Source organism: Pongo pygmaeus, chromosome 1 (genome assembly GCF_028885625.2).
Source record: "Pongo pygmaeus isolate AG05252 chromosome 1, NHGRI_mPonPyg2-v2.0_pri, whole genome shotgun sequence".
Classification (NCBI taxonomy): domain Eukaryota; kingdom Metazoa; phylum Chordata; class Mammalia; order Primates; family Hominidae; genus Pongo; species Pongo pygmaeus.
This window is the reverse complement of record NC_072373.2, coordinates 156,480,547-156,496,204: the sequence shown is the minus strand read 5'-3', so window position 1 is coordinate 156,496,204 and position 15,658 is coordinate 156,480,547.

Here is a 15,658-nt window from a genome sequence, read left to right as displayed (position 1 = left end):
AACATAGATGAGACTGTGCAGATACCACATAAGTCAGTGCAATTTAGACTGTTAATGTGAACACAATTTATTTCACTTACAGACAAATTAGGACCTCAAGGAACACAGATTAGAGTCGAATAGTTGAATATATATTTGTCTCATTTACTAGACTGGGTGTTTCTCAAAGCTAGAAGTCATATATTATTTAATAATTTCACCTAAGACTATTTCTTGAATATATTAAATGTCCAATCATTGTTGAGTTAAACAGAATAGGAAAGTATTCCTACAGAAAATGCAGTTGATGCCCATCCAGATCTTTGCAAGCCAGGTTTGCACATCCCTCAGCCTTTGCATTGTTTCTGTCTTTACTATTCTCTGGAGACTTGCCCTTGGCTGATGAGAATGACCTTGCAGGGAGAAGCAGGTTAGACCCCATCCCTTTCCAAGAGTTACTAGTAGTCAATACCTGCCTTGTGAAGCCCTTAAGAGTCTAGCACCTTTAGTTCTGTGGTGTAATTCAGTTACCAGAGCTCCCCAAATAATCAGACCTGGGCTACATTTCTCCTGAAACCATATCTTTGCATAGCTGCTTCTCCTGCCCTATCACTTGAGTTTCCCTTGAGAGCCCTCCTTCAGTGAATCACATGTGCAAAGATTTCTGCCCTAGACCTTACATCTAAGAAACAAGAAATAAAGTAATAGCCAAGCCACAAATGGACACATACGACTCCCCAAGCATTTATCTGATATAATTAAATTAACCTAGAACTTCTAAATTATTAAACCTCTCTGGTTTGGGGGATGGAATGGAGAAGGGATTCTATTCTGTATTATTTGTGAGCTTTCAAATACAAATGACTCTGGAAATTTCAGTTCATCGCTTATTTTTCCCCCACGTCTCACCCCAGCAAAATGTCAGATTCCTCTTTTTTTCCAAGGTAAGGAGCCGCTCATAGGTGACTGTATAAATATTTAAACTTTCTAAATTAAAGTCATATTTCCAATGTTGTAGAGAGAAATGCATCATCAGGCAAGTTCATGTCTATGCGAACATCATAGAGTGTACTCATACAAAGCTAAAGGGTGTAGACTACTCTACACCTAGAATATATTGTATAGTCTATTGCTTCTAGGCTACAAATCTGTACAGCATGTTACTGTACTTAATAGTATAGACAACTGTAATACAATGGTAAGCATTTGTGTATCTCAACATATTTAAATATAGAAGATGTACAGTAAAAATATGGTATAAAAGAAAAAATGATAAACCTGAATAGGGCATTTACCATGAGTAGAGTTTACAGGACTCAAAGTTGCTCTAGGTGAGTCAGTGAGTTAATGACTGAATGACTGTGAAGGCCAAGGACATTACTGTACACTACTGTAGAGTTTGTAAACACTGTACACTTAGACTACACTAAATTTATTTTTTTAAAATTTTATCTCTTCAGTAATAATGTTATGTGTCTTGTTTATTGATTTATGTACTTTGAACCATCTTTATGTCCCTGGGAAGAATCCTACTTAACCACAGTCAATTATCTTTTTAATATATTGTTTAATTCAGTCTGCTGGTATTTTGTTGAGAATTTTTGCATTTATGTTCATCAGCGATATTGACCTGTAGTTTGCTTTGTAAGTGTCTCTGTTTGGTTTTGGTATCAGGGTAATTGTGGCCTTGTAGAATGAGTTTGGAAGTATTGCCTTCACTTAATTTGTTAAAATACCTTGAGTAGAATTGGTGTTAGTTCTTCTTTAAATGTTGGTATAATTCAGCAGTGTAGCCATCTGATCTTGGGCTTTTCTTTGATGGGAGGCTTTTTCATTACTGCTTCTATCTCATTCCTTGTTATTTATCTGTTCAGATTTTCTATTTTGTCATGGTTCAATCGTATTAGGTTGTATGTGTCCAGAAATTTATCCATTTCTTCCAGGTCTTCCAATTTATTGACATATAATTGATCACAGTAGTCTCTGATGATAGTTTGCATTTTTCTGGTATCAGTCATAATGTCTACTTTTTCATTTCTGATTTTATTTATTTGGGTCTTATGTCTGTTTTTCTTAGTCTAGTTAAAGGTTTGTGATTTTGTTTCTCTCTTAAAAAACAAACTTTTCATTTCACCAATCTTTTGTAGTTTTTTTAGCCTCAATATTTTTATTTCTTCTTTGATATTTATTATTTCTTACCTTATTTAATTTTGGGTTTGATTTGTTCTTGCTTTTCTAGTTCTTTAAGATGCATCATTAAAGACTCAATTTTTTGGATGTGGTCATTTATTACCATACACATCCCTCTCAGTACTGTTTTTGCTGTATCCCACAGGTTTGGGTATGCTATGTTTCCATTTTCATTTGTTTCAATTTTTTTTTAAATTTTCTTCTTAATATTTTAATTGACCCATCAGTAAATCGGAGTATATTGTTTTATTTTCATATATTTGTATAATTTCCAAAGTTCCTCTTGTTTTTGATTTCTGATTATATTCTATTGTAGTCAGAAAAGACACTTACTATGATTTCATTTTTTTTGAATTTGCTGAGACTTGTTTTATGGCCTAACATATAGTCTATCCTGGAAAATGTTCCATATACTGATGAGAAGAATGTGTATTCTGCAGCTGTTGGATGAAATGTTCTGTAAATGTCTGTTATGTACATTTGGTCTATATTACATATTAAAACAGATATTTCTTTGTTTATTTTTCTGTCTAGATCATCTATCCAATGCTGAAATCGTGATGTTGAAATCCCCAATTATTGGAGTTAAATAATAAATGAGCCCTAGCTTATTGTAACTTTTTTACTTTATACAATTTTTATTTATTTTTAACCTTTTACCTTTTCTGTAATAATACATTTTAAAACACACACATTGTACAGCTGTCCAAAAGTTTTTTCTTTCTTTACACCCTTATTCTAAATGTTTTTATTTTAAATTTTCTTATTTTTATTTTTTACTGTTTAGATTTTTTGTTGAAAACTAAGACAAAAACACACACAGTAGCCTAGGCCTACACAGGGTCAGGATTATTGGTATCACTGTCTTCTACCTACACATCTTTAGGTAGATCTTTAGGGGCATTAATACACATGGAGTTGTTATCTCCTATTATAACAATTCCTTCTTTTGAAATGTCTCTGAAGGACCTGCCTGAAGCTGTTTAACAGTTAACTTATTTTTTAATGAATAGGAGGAATACACTCTTAAATAATGATATATAGTATAGTAAATACATAAACTTTTAACTTAGTTGTTTATTACTATTGTCAAGTATTGTGTACCGTACATAATCATAAGTGCTACACTTTTATAAGACTGATAGCATAATAGGTTTGTTGACACCAAAATCATCACAGACAGGCAAAGATGTGAGTAATGCATTGTACTAAAACATTACAATGACTCTGATGTCACCAGGCAATAGAAATTTTTCAGCTCCATTATAATCTTATGGGACCACCGTCAAACGTGTGGTCCCTCATTGGCTAAAATGTTATTATGCAGCATGTGACTGTTTAGCAAAACCATAAAGAGTTCAAGAAATTTTTGAAATGTTTTAAAATCCCTGATGTTTAGTTGAAGTTATACTATTTAGAAATAAAAACAAAATCCTAAGCCCCTCAACTGACTGAAATCTCCCCTCTTGGCCAAGGGGTCACCAGGAAAACTTTGGAAACTAAGTTGTCAGCCATGACAGGATGAAAGGTCAGACATGCCTGTTATAATCCCTCCCTTGCTGACTACCATTAGGCTTTCTTCCCTAAGGGCCAAACAGAAAACAGCCCTTTCAAAAGACTCCATCCCTGCCATCAACCAACTGCCTGACTGCCAGCCTTCCCTTTTGCAGTTTCAGCAAAACTAGTGACCACCATTTCTTCCTGATGAGAGACCATTAACCATTGGTAGTTCTGGCTAAGAGTTTTCGTGTCTTCTGTTTCACCTTTTCATGTCAGGGAGTTGAAAATTCCACCCTTGAATCATGCCAATGCCACTGTTTTTTTGTATATGGAACCCCTGAAGAGGCACGAAGCTCAATTGGGCACATTTCTCCTCTCATAAATATCAGGACTCCTCCTGTAGCTTATTAAATATGTGTATTTGGTTTTCCTGCTCAGCATAAATTTCTGTTCCCTTTGCCCCTCCCTCAAAGTATGTTTCTGGCTTCTGGCCACAGGCTATGGTTCTCAGCCTGTCAGAATGGCCATCCTGCAGGCTGTACCCTCTTGTAAGAAATAAAGCTCTCCTTTCCAAATTTATGAACTTTGTCATTCTTTAGTTGACACTGTGCTATTATAACAAATATTTATTTTGACAGACAAAGCCAATACCCTGTGCTTTGACTTTGGAAATGTCTTTATCTTTTCTTTCAGTAAATCATAGGTCATTACGCTCTGCCCACATGCCCATCTGTTCACATGTATGTAATATGCAGCATGTGCCTCACACTGTTACCCATTGGAGTGCCTATGTGACTTAGCCGACTCCTACGCTGCTTTTTTTGCCCAATCAATATCTATGTGATATAGGTGAATTCCTACTCGGTCTTAACTCTGCTTATTTTTAGGAAACAGGATGTCTGCGGTCAGAAGTTCCCCCTTAGGACTAAACCAGTGAAAGATGGAAAATCCATGATGGAAGCTTACTTGATCTCTGAAGAAACACTGGCTTCATTGTAATCCAATTTCCATATTAAATGACAGTCCGGCCAGTACCATGAAAGTTGAAAATCACCATGACAATGACAAGAAGAGACCAAAAAAGGGCAGAAAAGGGGCTCCTTGATTCCAGGGAAATCTTCATCCCTCTTTGATTCCAGGAAAATCTTTATCCCTTCCTAAGAAAAGCGTAAATATTCCTGCCTTTGCTTTCAATTCTCAACCCCTTCATTAAAGCTATCCTATATCTGTAACTTCCTGGTTCTCAGGAGCCGAGAAGTTGATTGGTGGGCCACTCTCCCACTTCTCCATTTTATTACCATCAAATAAAGCCTGCACTTCTTAATGCTCCTTTCCCATTTCATATACTGGCTTGACAACACCAAACATAGAAGACCCCACCTTTTAGGGTAACTGGGAAACCCTAGTAACAATAATAGTTAAAGTGTCACAGAAAATATTAGGCTCAGGCATTAACATAACTAGAATCCAGAGAGAGAACAAGGAAGGTCCTTTTGGGGGAAGGAAGCAAGAAGGAAGAGAAAATGAAAGGGAGATGAAGGAATGAAAGGACAGAAGTATGAAGGAGGGAGGATGGCTAAGAATGAAAGGAGACTAGAAAGCTGGCATCCAAAGAAATTTAGGCTCAGTGGCTGCAGAAAATTTATTTCCTTGACCCAGGGAGTCCCTCTTCGGTAAGGAGAATTATCAAAACTTCGATATGTCTCCCTTGGCAATGTTCGTATATTATTTCCCAACTTATATGAAAGAAAACTAAGAGACAGCTTGCCTTGTGAGAAGACAGTGTGGATGTGGCAATGAGAAGATGAAATGTAAATCCTTTTATATTGTTACAGGTTAGACATAAAGAAAGACTTCACTGGTGTGTCTAACAGTCAGTGATTTTGCAGAGACAGCTTGTCTGGCTCTGCCCCTTGCATGGCATTGTGCTCTGGCTAATTGGACCAAGCAGCTCTTTTTCATTAGTGTTTTTAGTTTCTGCCCTAGTAATGTGAAGGTAAATCTATTTTTATCTTCTTGGCTGTATCTATTGATATTTAATGACAGGAAGTTCACCTTTCAGTACAACTAAAAATATGCCTCTCAGGATTACTGGTTTTCTTTTTTTTTCTTTTTTCATCTACGCTGAACAGAAAGATCACCATAATAATCCTATGCTATTTTAATGATAGTGTAAATGTATTGGCATTTTTCCTCTCAGGTAGAGCTCAAAGTGAAGCTTTCAGGCTTCTGGAGAGAAACATTTTGGTCTCTTCATAGTTCGCACTGTTACACCCCACAGTCAGCTGCCCATTATTCATTCTCTCTGCCCAGATGATAAAATAACAAGCTTTGTACTCCATTGCTGTGTGTGTTGGTGCTTCAAAGATGGCGTGCTGAGAGAACCTGCCCTTTCCTAAAGTGAATGTTAGAAGTTTCAGGAAAAGGTCCAATGTCCTTCAAAATCTTACCTTCTGTAATAAGGGAGGTGAAAGATGTCAAGAAAAGGCCACCAGCAGTCCACTGTGAATTATCTGTTTCCTCACCAAGAACTAATGGTCTGCACTGGGATTCCTCATCTTCTTTTAACTCTCATGCCATAGTCAGGTTTCCAAGAAATGCAACATATAGCATCCTACAGAAAAAAAATACCCAGTATTAGTTATGTACAGATTTCTGTCCTGAGAATGGCTCTAGGGATCTGGGATCAGAGTATAGGAGAAAAATAAGAAAGTCATTTTCCTCCATTAATTCTAGAGCTTATCCAAGTTATCAGGTTCCTTAGTCATACCAACTTCCAAGTTTTTCAAAATTAAAGGTAATATTGAATTAACTTAATCTTGTAAGAGAAACAGGTTGATGATACTAAACTTGGAGTATATAGGTGCATTAACCTTGGAATATATAAGTTCATTCTATCTCCTCAAGTTCTTCTGATTGATTCTCAACTTCACTAAACAAGAATCCATAAAGGCAGAAGACAAAAAATATGTGACTATAGTTAAGTGAGCTCAAAAGTCTTCACTCATATTTATAGAGTCCTTACAATGTTACTGGCATTGAGCCAAGTATTTTAAATGTATTATCTCACTTAATTCTCACCAAATCTGATATGGATGATGTTATTTTCCCCTCTTGTGGATAAGAAGATAAGAACCAGGGAGGATAAATAACTGGCCCACCAACATATAAACAGCAAGTGGCAGAGTGAAGTTTAAATCCAGAAACCAGAGACTTTGCTCTCAACTGCTTATCTGAAATAAAAGTTATTACTCTTCTAATGAGGGAGACATTTCCTTCAAGTCTTGTTTTTCTGCATAAAAATTCATGCAGATATTATATGTGACAACTTTAAATATTTGTTTTAAGAATAAAATTTGTTTAATGCAACCTTTTGGTTACCAGATAAGACACTGTTGCATTTTAAAAATTAGTTTCTGAAATTTTGGTAGAATTGAAAAATATAAATACTACATATCAAATTTTCTTATTATTGTATACATACACATAGATTTGATGTAAAAAGCGATCAACTGATGAATGAACAAATGTGTGATCTATTAATTCTGTTGTCTTCCATTGTACATTCCTAAGAATTGGGTCTAGCCTGGCTTAAGAAGCAAAGCAAAATAACTCTCCACAGATTGAAATCCTCCAGTAGCTTCTCTGGAATATAAAGTCCCAACTAGGGAAAATATAGCCCTTGATGATCAATTCCTAGCTAATTCTCCAGCTTTACACCTAACTCTAGTCATATTCAACTTCACTTAAAAATCCATACACTGTGCTCTAGTTACTTCTAATTGTTTCCTAAATCCCTGCTCATATCCAGAGCTTTTTGCAATTCTATTGCTCAGTTAATCACTCTTCATCCTTGGACTTCTATTTAAACATTTCTTTTGAAAGATCTTTCTTAATTCAGTTCTCTAAATTAAAAGTAGATGACTTTCCTATGTATTCCCATAATATACTATACTATTCCATTTAGTACTTGACCCTTAGTATTGAAATCGACTTACTATTGATCTGTATTCTCCATTATATTATAAACTCTTTGAGAGCAAGTGCAATGTCGTATTCACCTTTATTTTATTAGCACTTAGCACAGTACCAGACCTTCATAGTAAATGCTTAAAAAAATATTGACTATTGAATTAATACTTTTACTACTGATGAAGGGAGTTGAAAAGTATCTATTAGGTAAAACAATTATATCAGTAAATATCAACTCCTTTTACTAACCTAAAATTTGGGACATTTCACAATGTTATATAATTACAATGGTGCTCATTGAATTTATATCTTTCATCATTATTTTATCCATTTATCCATTTTTTTTAGAGTCTCTTTACTCTTTTTGTCATATCTTCTTCCTCTGAGGTTGGCCTCTATATAGCTCTCTCTGAGGAATCTGAATGAGATTTGAATAGAGGTGACAACTTGGTTTAAGTTCAGGCCTATCCAAATCATTGCTCTCAGTGAATTCACTTCTACTTCTTAAACTACATAATTTGCTCGTTTAATACACTTATAATAGTTTTATAAAAATAGAGTACTTATTTGCCTCTTTGAGAATTGTAATTAGTTGTTACCTTTCTGGCATTTTTGCTTCATCTTCTAGATTGTGACTTCTACTTCACTTGATGAAAAGAGCAATGTCTGCCTGCTGACTCACTGTGATTAGTAAACCATTTTACATACAGGAAGAAACAAATTGGTTTGCTATGTTATTGATTGGACAATTCATTTGGAAAAAGCAATTCTTTTCTTTTGATGTAATTTTCGCAAAAGGGAGAGAAAATGCACTTCATAAAGAAAAGACCAGTATCTGTCCTCCATAATTCTGTGTATGAGAGTCACAAAAGCAGATAGATGGGACATTCAAATCGAGTAATATGAGAAGAGGTTATTTAATGTACTGTTTAAAAAAGTGCATTCATAACCACAACATAGGGCTAGTGTGGTGCCTAATGTTAGTAATAGTAGAACACCAAGAGGGAAAGATTACCAAAATCTGTAGACAGAAAGAGAGAGAGAGATGTGTGGAGCAATCTGAGTGACTTTCCTCAAAAGATCCAGCCTATTCATGGCATATCCACAAGGAGTAGGTTTACTCCTTTCCTCCAGTCTCCAGCCAGTACTCTGGAGTAATTTAATATAACTGGAATCCAGAGAGAGAACAAGAAAGGTCATGGAGGTAATTCTTATAGATTATCCTCTTGGGGTACATAGCAAGTCAGAGAAGGTTAAAGAGTAGATCTGAATGTCCAAACAGAATTCATGAATACATCTAGTTTCCAGTTGAGCTCCACTGACTAATATTAAGTAACCTTTAAGTTCATAGGAAAATAACATAACAAGCTTAGACTAAGCCATCATTCACCCAGCTCCAGGACCTTTTGCTGAACTCAGGGACTCTGCCCTTCTGCTAGGGGTATTCTAGCAAAATTACAATTTACAAATTGACAACTTCTAAAATTGACAGCTCTTGTATGTGTATTTTCAAATGCTTCTTAATGCTACTACATCATTAATTTCTAATTATTACCAAGCTTTCTACAGTTTAGAAAGATGTGTAGCCTCACAGCCTATTTCCATCATCCAGAATGTTTATGTCATTGTAGTTATAACTTCTCACCCTTCTATATTGTGCCATTCAATGTGTGGTTTCTCTGGGGAGATGGATTACATTTTCAATAGATCCTAACTAACCTCTGGTCATTAGACTGAAAGTTCCAAGAATAAAGGATTCATGTTAGGATATATTTTTGGATATTTAACCTTCTATTTCAGCAAAAGTTCAATAAGTCTTTTTAAAATAAAAATGAATATAAAACATATTTACCTTTTTTCCATTTTGACAATTAAAATCATTTGCCATAATGAAATACTTTTGAATTTTTTTAAGTGTGGTCAAAACATTTTTCAGGTCTTTATCAAGGTGTTTGTCTCAATGTATTTTTCATATAAAAGATAGACTAAAAATGATTTCATATAGAGCTTGAGGCTTACTGGGAGGTACATTACCAAGGCAGCAAGGGTGAGAGAGGGAAGAAGGTAAATCAAATACAGGATATATATTTCGAAACTATTCAAACCTCCACAAGAAAATATAACAATGACTTAATTACATGAAACAGGTAAGGTTGTTCAGAGCCATGCTGCTTTGCAAAAGTTTCCTGGGGAAAGAAAGGAAAATAATTTATCTTCAGATTTTCTGACTTTGTCTCCTCTTTCTCAGTGGCCAAAAATTGACCACATGCATTAACAAAGCCTACAAAAAAAACCTTTCGGGTTGTGTCAACCAGACACGCCAGCAAGCTGTTCTGGAAGTCATAACCATGCTCTGACGTGTGAGGCTTTACCTAAGTCCAGAGTGGTGGAAGGAGCCAGAGCCTCTTGAGATCTGTTTGTTCCTGGCCTGGGCTCCTAAGTCCTGAAGTTCCTCATTATGTTGGGACCAAGGGAAGCAAGACCTTAATCATAATCTTGAGGCTGGCAGAGACAAGTGGCGGTATTATATGATGGAACATGACTTTCCATTGAGCAAGAGGTTTGGGGCCAGGAACTTAACTATTTAGCAATTAACTGTGAAACAAAGTGAATCTGGGGAACATCATAAATTGAGTCTCTGAGATTCACACACATAGTATTCCCATGATATCTGGCTTTGTGGTAACAAGAGAAATAATAACAAAACGTTATAACTTCTTCTGTGAAACAGGAGGTACAAGTTCAATCTCTGAAGATGATGGAGGAATACACCTACACTTGAAGCCATTTGGAGTCACAACTTTACACCTCTCTCTTCAAAGTCCTCTTTCTCAAGACAGGCACCCCTTTCTAGGGCCATTCATTCTAAAATGTATGTGTAATTTCAGCCTATTTGAACTGGAATAGGAGTAATCAACCAAATCAGTATTGTTTTCAACAGTGAGCTCTAAAGATGAGATACATTTTAATAAACATGTATCTTTTTTTATTATACTTTAAGTCCTGGGATATATGTGCAGAATGTGCAGGTTTGTTACATAGGTATAAATGTGCCATGGTGGTTTGCTGCACCCATCAAACCATCCATCTACATTAGGTATTTCTCCTAATGCTATCCCTCCCCTACTCTCCCATCCCCTGACAGGCCCCATTGTGTGATGTTCCCCTCCCTGTGTCTATGTGTTCTCATATTTCAACTCCCACTTAGGAGTGTGAACATGCGGTGTTTGGTTTTCTGTTCCTGTGTTAGTTTGCTGAGAATGATGGTTTCCAGTTTCATCCATGTACCTGCAAAGGACATGAACTCATTCTTTTTTATGGCTGCACAGTATTCCACGGAATATATGTGCCACATTTTCTTTATCCAGTCTATCGTTGATGGGCATTTGGTTTGGTTCCAAGTCTTTGCTATTGAGAATAGTGCTGCAATAAACATACATGTGCACGTATCTTTATAGTAGAATGATTTATAATCCTTTGGGTGTATACCAGTAATGGTATTGCTGGGTCAAATGGTATTTCTGGTTCTAGATCCTTGAGGAATCGTATAGTATATATTCTTGTCCTGACAACAGACTAAGATAGTAAATAAAACACATAACTGTGACAGAATTTCCAATGGAAAATATTTTAAATGGAAGACACTGACTAAAGCTGTCCTTGTTAGTTTCCCTGTAGAATTCCTCTAAAATTATAGAAACACTCAGCGCGTAGGCCAATCACAATTATACTTACAGCTTGTGTTTATGAAACACCTAAATTTCTGAATAATAATGTCACTAAGGAAACAAAAAATAATTTTGGCATTTACCTATTTCCTAATATTCCTGATTGCATATATATATTTTAAAAATTCCTTTTGTATAAACTCATCAAAATGTTTTATTATTTTATTCTTTGTATTTTACTCATTTATTTAGTAGCTCTATTTTTAAAAGCATATTTAGCATGCCATGAAAGATCACTACAAAAATAATTACCTCATTCTTTCTCTCTCTTTTTACTGCATTCTTCCTTGAAACCAATCCAATTCAATCTAAATGGAGGTGACTCCACAGCACCACTATTACAGCTAATGCAATACTGACTAGTGTTTTCCACAATACTCTGTTGATGGTCTGACATCCTATCTGGAACTATCATACACAGCTGATGGAAATGATCATTCTTTCCTTCTTAAAGTATTTTCTTCGCTTGACTCTAGGACACGATATATCTAACAACAACTTTTTACCTCAAGAGCAGCCTATTCAATGTCTCATTACCAGCTTCTGCTCCTCTTGCAAACTTCTCAGAGAGTGTTTCACTTCTCTCAATTCCTGTCTTCTCATGTACATTCAGATACCTAAATAAACTCATCCAATCCGATTAAAAAAATACTACTTCTGCTCTGATATTTCTAAATTTCTATGTCTAGTCTGAATCTTTATTCTGAGCTGCATACTCATATACCCATGTATCCAATTGTGTTCTCACATCTCCACCTCATATCTAAAAGGCATCTCACATGTTATTTGGCCAGAACAGAATACTTTTTCTCCATGTAAATTTTTCTTCCCTCAGGTTTCCAATAAATTGAACCATTTCTTCAGGTAGTCAGGCCCCAAAACTTAGAGTCTTCCATAGCTCTTCCTTTTCTTCTAAACTCCTAACTCAATTCATAAGCCAGCACTAACGTATTAACTTTTAAAATACGTGCCGAATCACCATTTCTTGATCCTACATTACCACTGTCCTGGTCCATGGCAACATCCTGTCTTTTGACTGCAGCACTGAGCTGCAAATTTTGCCCCCATTCATGTACATTCTTTACGGAGCAGAATGGCAAATTTCCTTTTTTCTCCCCCAGGCTTTTTCCTCCTCTATATCAGTCTTTATCAGAACAGAACAGAGAAATATGATTCATGCCACTTGCATCTCTCCTAAGACTCTGGCAATAAGTAACTGTTGAATTTTTTTCATATTGCTCCTATCTTCCTGAATTTTCTAAGTTACTCCTCCTTTCTAGGGCCTTTAGTTAACATAAAAGGAATTTAATTGACTAAATTTTGCATTTTAAAAGCATTACATTACTATAAGATCAACTATAAAGCAGCTTCTAACTAAAGATCTTATTAAAGGTATCCAAGTGTTTTCTTACCGAACATTTTAAGCGCATAACTAAACATATTTTAAACCTAGTGTTTTGGTTGCACTCTATTCACACTCCATGCAAGTTCTAGAAAATTTGCATTTTAGTCAAATATGTGTAAATCAATTCAAATTAATTCAGGAGAAAGATTTATTTAAGGAAATTGTACAGTGAGTCCTTTTTAAAGACTTTTTTTATTAAGTGAATCATCACTCTCTAAAACATCTCATTTTAAAATTCAGATTTGCATTTATAAGGTTTGCTTATCATAGGAGCCCCTGTATCTCCAAACTTCTCTAGCTTAAAAATATTTTTGGCTTGTTTTTTCTCTTAGTAATAAAAACATTGTTTTACTGTTTGATTAGTATGTATCTTAAACTGACTTCAAAACTAACACATTTCCCTGTCTTAATTCTACTGAGTGAGGGTTAATCCTCTTGGTCACATTTGAACATCCTTCCAATCACTGTTATCTGACATAATTAAACTAACAAAGTCACCTCTTTTTGTTTTTATTCATTTTTACAATTCATTATGTAATAATTTAAGCATATGTAAAAGTAAATAAAATTATTTTTACTTATAACCACTTGTTTCTGAACTTCAGCAGTGTTGACATTTTAGACCAAATAGTTATTTTGGGGAAGTGCTGTCCTGTGCCTTTAGGTATATTTTAGAAAATTTAGCAGTATCCTTGGCCTCTTTTTCTAGATGTCAGTGGCATCTGACTCCCAGCCATCAAAATACAAAATATATCCAGATCTTGCCATATGTTCTCTGAAGCAGGGCTTCCCAACCCCCAAGCCATGGACTGGTACCAGTCCATGGCCTGTCAGGAACTGGGCCGCACAGCAGGAGGTGAGCAGTGAGCAAGCCAGCATTACTGCCTGAGCTCTGCCTCCTGTCAGAAACAATGGTGCCATTACATTCTCACAAGATGGCAAACCCTATTGTGAACTGCACATATGAGGGATCTAGGTTGCACAGTCTTTATGGGAATCTCATGCATGATGATCTGAGACGAAACAGTTTCATCCCAAACCCGTCACCTCCAACCCCATCTATGGAAAAATTACCTTCCACAAAACCGGTGTCTGGTGCCAAAAAGATTGGGGACCGCTGCTCTGAAGGACAAAATTGATCCTGCTTAAGAACTACTGCAAAGGCCATCCACCACTCCCTTACTTTCCAGATACATGATTTAATCCATATATTCTCCAGTCATCCATCTGTCTGTCTGTCTATCTATCTATCTATCTATCTATTTATCTATCTAAAGACTTATAAACAATCACAACACCATCACTACAACTACAAATATGTAACAACAATTGCTCAATGTCATTAAATAGCCAGAATCTTCTCCAAATTCCAATTCACTCATATATAACACATTTTTCTTTCTACAGTCTATTTTTGTGTGTTATATTCTGTCTCCTCTCTCTTTTTCAATCTCTAGGTAGATAAATGTTAAAAGATAGATAGATAGATAGATAGATAGGTAGATAGATAGATAGATGGACAGATAGATAGACAGACAGACAGGTAGGTACACACACTCATCTCTGGAAAGATAAGTACATACTCACATGCACATAGACAAAGAATACACATATATATGTGTGAGTGTGGGTATGAGTGGGTGCATGTGGATAGTTTGAATTAGAGTACAAAGTAAATATAATATGATTAGATTTAAGTCTTTTAAAATCTTTATGTTTTCATCATCGTTCTCTTGATGTTCCTAGGGAGTTATATATTAAAGAAACTGCTTCATTTTTCCTATAGAATTTCACGAAGACTTGATTTTCTAATTGTACCCCCATAGTGTAGATGACTCTGTTTCTCTTGGTATTTCCTGGTATTTGAATCCAAATGGAAGTCTTCGTACATCCACCTGAGGGGATTAACCCTTTATTTCCCAAGGAAACAGAAATGGCCTCCCTTGAGGCAACGGCCAATCAAAACATACAGCTCCTCCTCAGTACCTATGTCCACCACCTCTGTTTGCTTCTGGACTTAAAACTAAACTCAAGACCCAGCAGACCCCTCAAGGTGAGGTGCAAGTGTGACCCATGAGAGGGTTTGTGACACTCCAGAAGCTCTAGATTTTTCCAATTTATACAGATAGAAATCCAGGGTACATGTATGGGAATGTAAGCTAAGGATTTAGGATAATGATGAAAGGAACATAAAGTTGAATCGTGCTGAATTTACTTATATTGGCTCACTATGCAGAGATTTTCCATTTAACGAAGTAGCTCAGAGAATTTAAAAAGGGCTGTAATAGTTTATTTGGTTTGTGGGCTGAAACATGGATCAAAAGATGATCTCCAATGAGTGAATTAGAAATGTCTAATCTTAGCTGGGCATGGTGGCTCACGCCTGTAATCCCAGCACTTTGGGAGGCCGAGGCGGGCTGATCACGAGGTCAGGAGATCTTGGCCAACATGGTGACACCCTGCCTCTACTAAAAATACAAAAATTAGCTGGGCGTGGTGGCATGTGCCTGTAATCCCAGCTACTCAGGAGTCTGAGGCAGGAGAATCGCTTGAATCAGGGAGTCGGAGGTTGCAGTGAGCCTAGATTTTGCCACTGCACTCCAGCCTAGCAACAGAGTGAGACTACAGAAAAAAAAAAAAAAAAGGAAGATGGAAAGGAAGGAAGGAAGAAAGAAAGAAAGAAAGAAAGAAAGGAAAGGCAGAAAAAAAAGAGCGAGCCTAATCTTCCTTAGTTTAATGTAGAGGAAAGGATTCAAAGTTCAAAGCCTTTAGGAAACTCGAATGTTAGGGTAGATTTGTTATTTAAGATACTCGCTCACAGTGGGAAAGTCTAGAAGACATATTTATTATGAATATTTTGAGAAATAACATTGTGATAGAAGCC